This window comes from Vanacampus margaritifer, chromosome 16 (genome assembly GCF_051991255.1).
Source record: "Vanacampus margaritifer isolate UIUO_Vmar chromosome 16, RoL_Vmar_1.0, whole genome shotgun sequence".
In the NCBI taxonomy this organism is placed as follows: domain Eukaryota; kingdom Metazoa; phylum Chordata; class Actinopteri; order Syngnathiformes; family Syngnathidae; genus Vanacampus; species Vanacampus margaritifer.
In genome coordinates this window covers 12,878,324-12,890,643 of record NC_135447.1, presented here as the reverse complement: position 1 = coordinate 12,890,643, position 12,320 = coordinate 12,878,324, and the positions used below count along the sequence as shown (strand labels likewise).

General features: G+C 40.1%; 1 long non-coding RNA gene across 1 annotated transcript; it reads right to left on the bottom strand.

Moving 5' to 3' along the window:
- Positions 1-387: 387 nt before the first annotated feature.
- LOC144035839 (uncharacterized) lies at positions 388-9,798 on the bottom strand. Its single transcript, XR_013288518.1, has 2 exons — positions 6,885-9,798; positions 388-1,213 (listed from the first exon to the last, which is right to left on the bottom strand). It is a non-coding gene; the product is annotated as an uncharacterized LOC144035839 (long non-coding RNA).
- Between the last annotated feature and the right edge of the window lie 2,522 nt (positions 9,799-12,320).

The following is a 12,320-nucleotide window of genomic DNA, read 5'->3' as shown; positions in this document are numbered from 1 at the left end:
CTGGAACTCACTTGTGCCCGGGATATTCTGTAGAAATAAAAGCTTCGAAGCAACTGTTCATCGATCTCCAGCCTGCATTCGGATAACCAACATTCTCACTACCCGAAAGAGAACGAACACGCGGAAGAAAAGATCATTTTCTTCAACAATACCTTGTTATTTAGCGTAAAAGGCGCACTAATCGGCAGTAAATATTCACTGACATTCGTTTGTGTTTTTTTGTGTGAAATTTATGTCTGAATGTTTTTACGCTTTTGTTGGAATTTATTGCTATATTAATATAAATTTAAGTTAATAATCTGACTCCAATTTGTGACCTTACCAAACTATCACTCATCCAACAATAGCATGCTCGTTCTGCAATAGAAAGGTATCAGGAAGCCGGCATTTTCACACACGAGTGGATTTATTCCTAACACACAGATCTAATACAAGCACCTGGGTCTCGGGTCCCTCTCAATACAGCTCTGTACGCCTCTGTTGCCACCAGCAGACGTATTCTCATCCGAGTTGCCCCAGTGAATAGTTATACTACACAATATGCAAATCACACAAGACAAAGACATCCTAACATAATTCTATTGGCTATGTGTTACTGCAGTTTTAACTTTAGCTCTCTATGATTGGACGTCCTTTCTTCGCCAAGTTGTTTTCGGGCTGCTTCTGGCTGGAATCTCCCCCAGACTTCTGGCCTTCGGTCTTATCTCGTCCTTGAAGCTGGCTCCTGTTTACTCTGAAGCACTGCATTCTTGTACATCCTTACTCAAACCCTTATTTCCTTTATTCCCATCTTTACAAACTCTTATATTCCTTTAATCCCTCTCATGACCTCAGACGACTGAGGTCATCACTCACATACCTTATTTTATTATTAAAGACGAGCTAAAAAAACACTAGCCATTAAGCTAAAAATCTATTAAACACGAGCTAAAAAAAAACACTAAACAATCAAAAATGAATAAACATCAATAAAGATTTCACTCTTATAAAAAATCTATAAAAAACTTCACTTCTAATAAAAAATTAATATAAAACTTTCACTCTCTCTCATGGCCGCAGGTCCCTGAGACCACCTTCACATACTTACATCCCGGACTCCCGGAGGGCGACAGCTGTCTCCGCTTCCTGGGGGTCCTTCTGTGGGATCATCATATACTGACCACCCGGGGGTAGTGGCCCCAACGTGCGTTCCATTGTCTGAACAGTCAATGATCTGATACATGGAATACAACAACAGCCGCATAACACCATAATAGCGGAAAACATCGCGATAGACATCAATACTGATGCAATCAAGCTTTTATATTTGCCAAAGACGTTTAACCAGTCAGAGTACCAACTGGTGTCCACGCCTGAATGCTCTTTCATTTTATTACTTAGCGTGCGCAGACCCTCCAATGCCTTAGTAAGGCGACCATCAGGAGATGTATTGTTGGGGATCAGAGTACAACACTGCTCCCCAAAAATACCACACACTCCTCTTTCAGCTAACACCATATCTAAACTCATTCTATTTTGGAATGCCATAAGAGACGTGGCTGCTAATTGCTCGTGCACTGCCTGGAGTGCCGAAGTGGTAAAGTTCGCCAATCGTTGGACATTATAGTGGACATAATTAATCCGGTCCACATTTTTGTTTACTGTAATAAACAGAAAAATACTCTCCCATCCTGCCGCCACTTGATCCACCAATTTGTATTCATCAGGGACCCCTCTCGGAACTCCAATTGCATCTATGTATGTGGGGTCTCCTGCATTCAACCATTCTTGCATGTCCCTTTTCTTCCTCCCAAGGAAGGGGATTCTTCCCCACTGTCTAACTCCTTCCCAATTTATCCTAGCCATGTCTAATGCTGTCACACTAATTGGCATGATCAGCGTTACTAGGGCGCACTTACCTGAGGCATTGGGGGAAGCCTATCGTACAACACTCTCTCTCCACACCACAGCCAAACATCAGCCCAAGCGAGAGGTATTCCTGCTGGCAAAGACACATTTTCATTACACCATGACTCCTGGATGTTTCCAATCCCAGGGCCACTCCCATGTAACTTTAGGCAGGTAAAATTTTGTTGTGCAACATGGATGTCAAAAATGGGCTTTTGCTTTTCCATATTTGTCAGTGGAAAGGCCTAATCCAATTGGCTGCACTTTCCTTGGAGAGTTTTGTTATACAGGAAACCAAAGAGACAGGTTTTGGATACAACAGTTGCTGCCATGATTTTCAAAACTGGTCTTGCATCTAAACATACCAAACAATCCTCGTTAGTATTCTTAGCGGCCTGTTCAGCCATCAGGAGCCAATTATTAGTGACCATAGAAATACCTGTGTCGGTTGTTTACACTTCAGATTTAACAGTAGTTGTTGTGTCTGTGTCAGCGTCTTACCACCATCTTGCTCTGCTTCATACCATACCTTTCCATTACAGGAATGATACACCATCACTCGTTCTCCTTTCGTTCCATCACTTCTATCATCCCGCACCATATGTTCAAACGCTAACATAGTCCACACAAAGCACAAGCCTGCAAACAAAATAGTCAATAAAGTTAAACATTTGCATCGTCGTCGATTTTGTTCAGACACTTCCGAGTCCGATTTTGATCCAATTCTCGCCATCGACACATTCCCTCTCTTGACCTGCCCGTCCGGGCAGTCAATCTTTAAGCTCACCATTGGCAGGCACAAATTCTGGGGCCGGGCGCAACTGTGAGTAATGGTACCACTTTTGTCCTTTAGTTTCAATTCTCATAATCGCTTGCACCTCATTTGGGAGGCCGTTCAGCATCGCCATCCTGAACATCATCTCAGCTTCAGGGTAGCTGCCTGGGTGTTTACCTGTGGTCTCAATCCACAGCTCCAATGCCTGAGCATAATGTTGCTCTTTGTCGTACATCAAATTTGTGTATTTTTAACGCTGGTTTCTTATTATACCAGTGTAAATCATTTAACAACAACATCATCTTAACTCAGAACTATTCATGTCCGGCCGGGCCATGAACAGTCTGAGAAGAGATTTATACTTATACCTTAAATAAACACTGCAGTCCTGCAGTTAATTTTTACAACTTGTCTCATGAAAAAATGTCACCCAGGTGTGTCAATGTTCCTTCCACACCTAAATGGCATATTCCATGGGCTCTAGAAATTATACTTTTCAATCATTTCTGAAATGGAACATACTTACCGTATTTCTGCTATAAGGGTCGTCTTTTGTCATCTTTGTAGAACTTACGTTTCCTCCAAGTCAAATCCTCCCCATTCACTGCCTGTAAATTCCTCACACCAAACTTCATTCTCACATCAGACTTCCTTTTGATACACAGACAGACCAGTCATTCCCCCATCTGATAAAGATCAATTTTGATCATTTCAGACCCGAATGTGAAAACTGCAGCCGCTTCCAAATTGCTGCTTCAAAGAGGAAAAACAGACACCTTGTGTCCTGTAGATTAAAAAACAACCAAATTGTGACAATTTGGCCAACACCAGAACTATAAAAAGATCTCCAGCTGAGCTAGCCAGGAGCCATAAAAACAAAAGCCTTTGAGGCAAGAGTTTGTAATGTAAATTTGAATCCTGTAGATTAGAAAAACAACCAATTTAAGCAGATGTAAATTAAGATACTGCAGCGGAGGACTTTTAGGGTCAGGAAGAGATGAGAAAAAGATTTAAAATAACCCCATTAATCTATTGCAGGTCACGAATCTTCCAAATATCTGCCATCTCAACTAATAAAAGAAATGAGTTATAATCAGAAAAACAAAACAAAATCCCTACTTTACACCAACCAAAAAGTATTCTTAAAATGCTAACTAACCTCACCTCTTCTACAGAGTAGTGGGGGCTTTGTAAAAACACAGCAGGGAACTTTGCCTTTGTGCATTCCCCGTGGAATCCAAAGATCAGTGCTGTTGAGCTTAATCAAAATTAAAAATTTTAACCAGCAATTTTGCCGTAAGTGTTCCACATCTGAGTGAGTCCACTCTGAGAAGCCAAAATTATAAAAGAGAAATGGGAAAAAATAGAAGGCCAAATTCAACAAGCATCAAACAACGGAAAATATAGTATTTAAAGATTAGACTAAATTTTATACTACCCTAATTCACATAAGCTGTTCTCAATTTCCGAAACTGCGTTGCTATAGATCACATCTCCTTTTCCGACACAGTACAGAGTGCAAACTGTACCCAAAACAGACCAAAATATGACTCAAAGGCCGATCTCAGATGACTCGAACTTTGAGTCCACACTGGAGTTCATATTCCTTCCTGTCCTTGTTGATAGCAGTTTATGCAGGGCAAAGTTCAAAGCAGGCCTTAGCTGTCACTGGAGACCGCTGACAGTTTCATCAGGACGGCTGTGATGAGAGTTTGAGATGTCTGCTCAAAGAGTTGATGGACATTTTGCTCAGATAATTCATAAGAGTCATTGAACAGTCTCATGGCGAGCGGATTTGCAGTATACCATCCTTTTCGCAGTCCGTGTGATCACTTCCCCCCCCGAAAGTGACCATTGTTCATTTCGCCGTCCACTCTGTGCCCAACAGCCAGGTTATTCCAGCACGTTGGAGACACCCAAGAACAACACCTCTCGTCAAAGATTGAACCTGCCTGAAACACTTATACACTCGGAACAGACAGAGGGAGATGAGATCATAGCAAGATATTTATATGCTTGTTATAATTAAAAAAATAATAATTTTCTCAAAAAATATGTATTTTGTAGTTTCATCTAAATATGTTCTACATTATAGCAAGTAGTATTACTATATTTACGCATATGTCTACCATAGACTCATTACATGTTACCTTAAATTATGCCTCCACATGGAGGGAAGTCTCAAATTCCAGGATTTCTCAGACTTCTAGAATGGGACTCAGATAAGGACAAAGGTTAAATCATTTTCACACCTACGAATGAGTTATCAGAGATGCAGGGGAAATCAAAAAATCAAAAATGAAAAGTCTATTTCAATTAAAATTTGGTTTTATTACTTATTCAACTATATTAAAAGTTGGTTTTATTACTCATTCAACTATAAAAACACAGACCAGATTTAAAAAAAAAAATAATAATAATAATATGGATAGTGGCCTGTAGTTATCATCTAGACCTCTTTATCTTTCCGCATAACAGGACCAATTTGATTTTATGACTAGAAGACCCCTGCTATTCACACACACAACAGACTACAAGTCCCCCAAATGGAGACTATGGGAGAGAGGACTAAACGTATCACACCCTCTTTCCTTTTTATTTAGTTTAATTTAATTTTAACAGACAACAGTACAAATCACCACCTTCTTAAAACAGCAGCTCACGGCCCCCATCCTCACAGACCTTTAGTCCCTAATCAAGCGTGGGGGGAAGAGCTTTAAAAATTGTCACAGACAAAGGCAGAATTCTCCCCTACTTTCAAAATATGCAGATTTCCTGCTTACCATTCTTTTTCACCCTTTTTTGAGGACAAAGAATTTTGGAGGGAAAAAATTACTTTCCACCCATCTTTTCTTTCTTTCCTACACTTAAAAATCACTGTCTCAAACAAACTTACACTTCCATTCACTTAACTTCTGCACTTTCCTCATCTCCACAAAGGCAGTGAGGAGAAACAGACCAAACGGCCATTTTGATTTCTAAAATCTCGCTAGAACATCACACAACACACCTTTCCCATTGTCAGAGTCACACAAACAGTCACAAACTCACCTGCAGGCACACAAACAAGGAAAAAAAATCACACAATCCACACATGCTCCAAACATTTCACCAACTGGGCTCAACAAACACTCACACACAACCTCCTCAACTTAATTCAGTGTCGTCTCAGTTGTTGAACCACAGACGAACACAAACCACTCCGAAGTGCGCACTCATTTGTAAAATACACCATTTATTCGTCTAATAATAACTTCACCACGTACTTATAGCTCAAAGGTCGACTTATTCGCGCACAATCCATCGCAACGTTACGGCTGCGACACAGACACGTCGCGCACAATTTAAAACAAACAACGAAAAAACGCGTGGCCACAACACACCATGGAGCTTAACAAACAAACAAACGCGTACACTCAACAATTCATTTCTAAGCCAAGAGCTCTCGCTTGGTTCAAATTTTCCCCCCGGGTCATCTTTCACAGTCAACACTTCATCCAATTTATGTTCCAATTTCTTAATAGATGCGGCTGCCCGCAGCTAACTCATCCTTAGCCTTAAAAACAGATTCGCACAGTAGCATCTTACCAAAAACTCCTCTTCTGCGCAAAACTTGTACGCTGGCAGAGCCGCTAGCTTAGCATCAGTTTCCTCATTCTCAAAATCACAATCATCTGCGCAACTTTCACAGAGCTATCCCACGCTAACATTCTAGCACACACCAACATTTGGCTCACGACCCCACACGTCTAACTTTTCTTCCATTCGAAGAAACTTATAGAAGTGTTTTTCACGGAGGTAATCAGCGTCTGGCGCTGTTTACACAATCAAGTTCCACAAACACACCACATTTTACAACGGTGAGAACCAACCACTATCACAATTCGTGCGCATTCATACATTTAAAAGAGTTTCATACTTACGTTGACGCTGTGGTGGAAATGCGTCCAGCATCATGACCTCACTGTTCGCTTAGCGACCAATTCTGACTCTCGACCGGAAGTCTATACAAACCTCCTTAGTTACGGTCAATTTTTTCGTCCATAATATGTAGTAATTAGTCGTTTTTAATATTTATAAAGTCAGTGACGTCTCACTTATGATACTACGATATAACAGATCAAAACTATTCTCATTAATCCCCCCAGAAAAATATTTTTCTTTTTTTTTTTTTTTTCCAGACAAACACAAACAAGACGAAAACGAAACAGATATTAAATACCTTTTGCGCGATCAACAAATATATCCTGGATCTTCACGGCGACTTATAACACACAGCCCTCGAACGTAAAAAATTCACGGACGGCTAATATCACACCACGCACCGTCAATAAACGGGCGTTTAACACAGCAGACGTCTTGTGTGTTCAACACAGACCGCTGATAGCACAACACACACAACAGCACTCACTTAAGTGTGATCAACACTTAGCGGCTAATAACACACCTACAATCAACCCAAAAGCCAATCCCCCGTGGTACTCAACCTCTTTCTTTTCCTCTCTTACTTTCTATTCCACTAATCAACTGTGATTCCATTTTAGCGTAATGACCATTAATCTCCGACCAGACTTCAGGGGACCCGAGACCCTCATCACACTTTCTCTTCTCTGCCATCCTTAAATCCACTCGCACGTGTCCTAATCACTTCTCTTGCAGTTTAATTTTAGTTTTTACATTCACACCGCTTCCACACTGATACGTAAATCCCAGATTTTAAACCGTATCGATACGTAAATCCCAGATTTTACACCGTATCTAACCACGAATAGTTGCGACCTATTCTAGTAGGTAAATCCCAGATTTTATACCCTACTAATGTCCACACTTTATACGTAAATCCCAGATTTTAAACCGTATCAAACCACGAACAGTTCCAAACATATTCGAGTAGGTAAATCCCAGATTTTATACCCTACTAACACGTCCCACATTCCTTCCTCTCATAATTTAGCGTTGCCAATGTGCAGAATTTAAACAAAAGGAATCTGCTCACCTTGTTTGAGTATGGGCCCAAGAGGAAAACCGATCGGACGTGTGGCTTTTTCAGGTCGTCACCTGAGTGTGGACGTGGATCCCAGATCCTTGAGTCCCAGACTCTTGTGGTTTTCTCGAAGTCCCAGACTTCTTTTTTACCTCTCTTGCATCACGTCGGGGTCACCATAAATTGTTGGAATTTATTGCTATATTAATATAAATTTAAGTTAATAATCTGACTCCAATTTGTGACCTTACCAAACTATCACTCATCCAACAATAGCATGCTCGTTCTGCAATAGAAAGGTATCAGGAAGCCGGCATTTTCACACACGAGTGGATTTATTCCTAACACACAGATCTAATACAAGCACCTGGGTCTCGGGTCCCTCTCAATACAGCTCTGTACGCCTCTGTTGCCACCAGCAGACGTATTCTCATCCGAGTTGCCCCAGTGAATAGTTATACTACACAATATGCAAATCACACAAGACAAAGACATCCTAACATAATTCTATTGGCTATGTGTTACTGCAGTTTTAACTTTAGCTCTCTATGATTGGACGTCCTTTCTTCGCCAAGTTGTTTTCGGGCTGCTTCTGGCTGGAATCTCCCCCAGACTTCTGGCCTTCGGTCTTATCTCGTCCTTGAAGCTGGCTCCTGTTTACTCTGAAGCACTGCATTCTTGTACATCCTTACTCAAACCCTTATTTCCTTTATTCCCATCTTTACAAACTCTTATATTCCTTTACTTTGAACGGTGATTTTTTTGGGGGATGTCCAACAGATGCAACGTTAACCTCCAAAAAGGAGCCACTACTTTACTGCCTAGCGTCACGGGCTAGGCCATGCTACGCTATTTTACTTTGGTCAAGTTATGTTATGTTTACAGTTATGTTTTGCTACAATAAATTAAGCACAAAGTAGTGAATCAAAATGAAAAGAATGAGACAGAGACATTTTCACTCAGGATTGCAAAGCGTCATGTTTGATGACGCAATATAAAAAAAAAATCCATATCAACTAGTCGATTGTCATTGATGTATTTTTCACAACAGTGCTTTTTTACTGTTTATTCAGTTTTAATTTTCCTGTTTTAATTTTAAATTTGTAGTGCAATTGTACACTCGAGCCATACTTTAAGTTAGTGACACTATCTTCCGCTATGCTTTGTTATCCAATCCTACTTATGATGACACAAAACCAAGTTGACGCTCTAATGCAAACGTTGTGTTGTTATGACAATGTAGACTTTGAAGGCCCTGGGAAAACAATCACGGTGGACAAGTACAGCTGTCTTTGCGCTTAATGCCACCAGATGGAACTCTCCGAAAAACCACAATTGGATTACAGCGGCGCTTTGAGTGATTGTGAGAGAAAAAGAAGCCGTCGTCTTTGCTGGCGTCCAGGCTAGATAACCAATAGCCCGTTGAATAATTCATCCGCCAGCACAAAAACATAAGCTAATATGTTCTTCTAAGTATGATGGATGGCGTTTAGTCCAAACGAGCAGAACATGATGCGGGATGCTCGCCATGCTGTCGCTGAGGGGGAGGAACATTCCGGTTAACCAGCCTCAACCCGATCGATAGTGACAAGTTTGATTTCAAAATAAAAATCTCATTTATTTCACCAGTGCGGACGGAATGCTCAAGTATTACAAATGTACTTGGAGGAGTTTGGTTTCAAGTACATAAATAAACCTTACACTTAAATAAATGCCTCACCCAAAAGTGATGCCTCCATCACGACGACATGTGAAGCGGAGTGAATAAACTCAAGAGTAAGCGAAAATGTCCCATCATGTATGATCTCCGCATCGTAAGCCATAAAACCTTTTTTTTTAATGGTTTACTTCTTTTTACCTTTGTAAATGTGTTTTTTAAAATTTGAAACCTGAAACTTGGCCCACACAATGCTAAAGTGCGTTGCATAACGTCATGCTACGCTACATTATGCTAGCTACACTACACAACATTACACTACTTAACATTATGCTACATTATTTTGCTACATACCATTATGATACATAACATTACGCTACATTATGCTAGCTACACAACACAACGTTACACTACTTGACATTATGCTACATTGTTTTGCTACATACCATTATGATACATAACATTACGCTACTTTATGCTAGCTACACTACACAACGTTACACTACTTAACATTATGCTACATTATTTTGCTACATACCATTATGATACATAACATTACGCTACTTTATGCTAGCTACACTACACAACGTTACACTACTTAACATTATGCTACATTATTTTGCTACATTATTTTGCTACATACCATTATGATACATAACATTACGCTACATTAGGTTACACTACAGTATCATGCTACACAGCATGACACTACATAGTTTTAGCTACGTGATGTTGCTCTACATGTTACTCTATAAGTTAAGCTATCATTCACTGCTGTATATAATAATACATGACATTATGTTGCTCGGCATAACATTACGCTACATAACGTTGCGCTACATAAAATTTCATTACATAACGTTGGGCTACATAACATGGCAATATATGTTATGCTACATAACGAGCTACACAATGTTACGCTACATAATGATGCTATACATAATACGCTACATTACGTTGTTCTACATAACTTTAAGCTAGTGCGATACTTTACACAAAATAACAGTACAAACTTTTACACTGGTTATTCGTTTTATATAGTGTTGCTCTACATGACGTTTCATGTTACATATTTCTCTCCCAATGCGTCTGTGCACCGTTGCTCCTGTGAATGACTTTTGTGGCACACACAAAACTGCTTCATTTGTCAGAAGAAGCGGTGAATTATTCATGCACGACTACTACTGTCTTGTCTGTACAACGCAATGAAACTCCACTGACGACGACAATGACCTCAATGCAGAGGTCGCACTCGTTAGAGCACAAAGAAGACGCGCACTTCCTCATTAAGTCGCAGACGATGTGTAACGTGGAAAAAAACCCCGCAAGTTGTGATGTATATTTGATGCTGTGTTGGGCTTTGCTTCGCACGCACTCGCTACCTCGCCAAGTCGCCATGAAACATTCATTGGTCCATTTGCATATCAAGCGACTTTTCCGCCGAGCTAAATTTGGGGCGGAGGAATTACCTCGCCTGTTTCACCGAACCTGCGTACACACGCTTAACACACGGGAGACAGAATATCTATTTCTGGCTAAAGCGCTGTACTTTTTTCCACGCCTCACACATGATTCCGCCCCTCCAATGCTGACAGACATTCTTTTTTTTGTTGTATTCCTTTACACCTCAGAGACCTGCGATAAATTGCCGACATGTAAATCTCTCGTGTGTGAAATTGTCTGCGCTTAAGGAAGATGTCTGCGTCAGTGTCGTTATTGCTGACAGAGTGACAACAGAACGTTTCTTTGTTAAACAGTTGTCACGTCCCGCCGGGAATATATCGACACCGTTTGGTCGTGATGATGTCAGTAACTGCTAAGTGGTAGCGCTTTGTGTCCACTTATCCAAAGGACCTAGAAATTTTTCAAAGTATTACTAATGTCACCTATTAGCAGGAAGACAATTGACCGCAAATCTGAAGTAGCCTATTCATGCTTTTGCATTGAGACAGATTACTGAAAAACAGTAGTTTGCAGTCAGATAGATGTCTTTATAAGGACACTTCCACTTTCCTGTTGTCAAACTGTCCTTATAAGGACACATCCACTTTCTCATTACCAAAATGCCCTTATAAGGACACTTCCTTTTTAAACAAAAATTCCTTATAGGAACACGTCCACGTTCTTGTTACCAAATTGTCCATTTAAGGGTACTTCAACTTCCTTGTTGCCAATTAATTTTTAAATATAATTTCCTGATAAGGACATTTTTGGTAAAATGTCTTACTACTTACTGTATGGCTAAGTTTCCTTATATATATTATATGGATATTTCCATACAAGGACACTTCCTATGTCCTCCCTTATTAGGACATTTTCTAAGGGGTTCATTTCATTTCGCCCACTTCTTGGAGAGAGAAAAAAACGCTTACACAATATTCCCACTGTAGCCATCAGTTTCCGAGCTCTGGATGTAAACATCTGGCTGACAACAACATCAGGCTGCTACACATTTTTACAGGCCTTTAGGGGCCACAAACACATTTGCCATGACACGAAGGTCACCCCGCTTGACAGAACGTCTTTACAGTAGCTGCACTTCAGGGCACTAAGTGTGTAAGACCACTACACGGCGACCTTAGGAGCCCACGCTAAGATACCAAACGGCTCGTTGACACTGGCTCAATCCTGGTGGAGAAAAGATGTATTTTTTTTCTCACCTTGTGCTAGATGCCATTCGAAATTTATAGGATTCTTGCATTGGGAAATCACATGTGGTATATTAATTAAAAAGAAAACATAATAGCTTGATTTAAAATTAGTTATATTAATATAGAGAAATAAAAAAAAACAATGACCAACAGAGAGAGACAGAACGGAGAAACCTAACGGGTCATCAAACAGTACCCCTATTTTCTTCGATAATATTAATGAAACAGATCACACATAATTGACAGCCACCTTATGCCGAATGTTACAACAACAAAAAATCTGTATAATTCTTGGTTTGACCAGACAATCACAGTGAAAAATGTGTGTAATATTAGCTGAAAATCTTATAAGGTATATTAATGAAA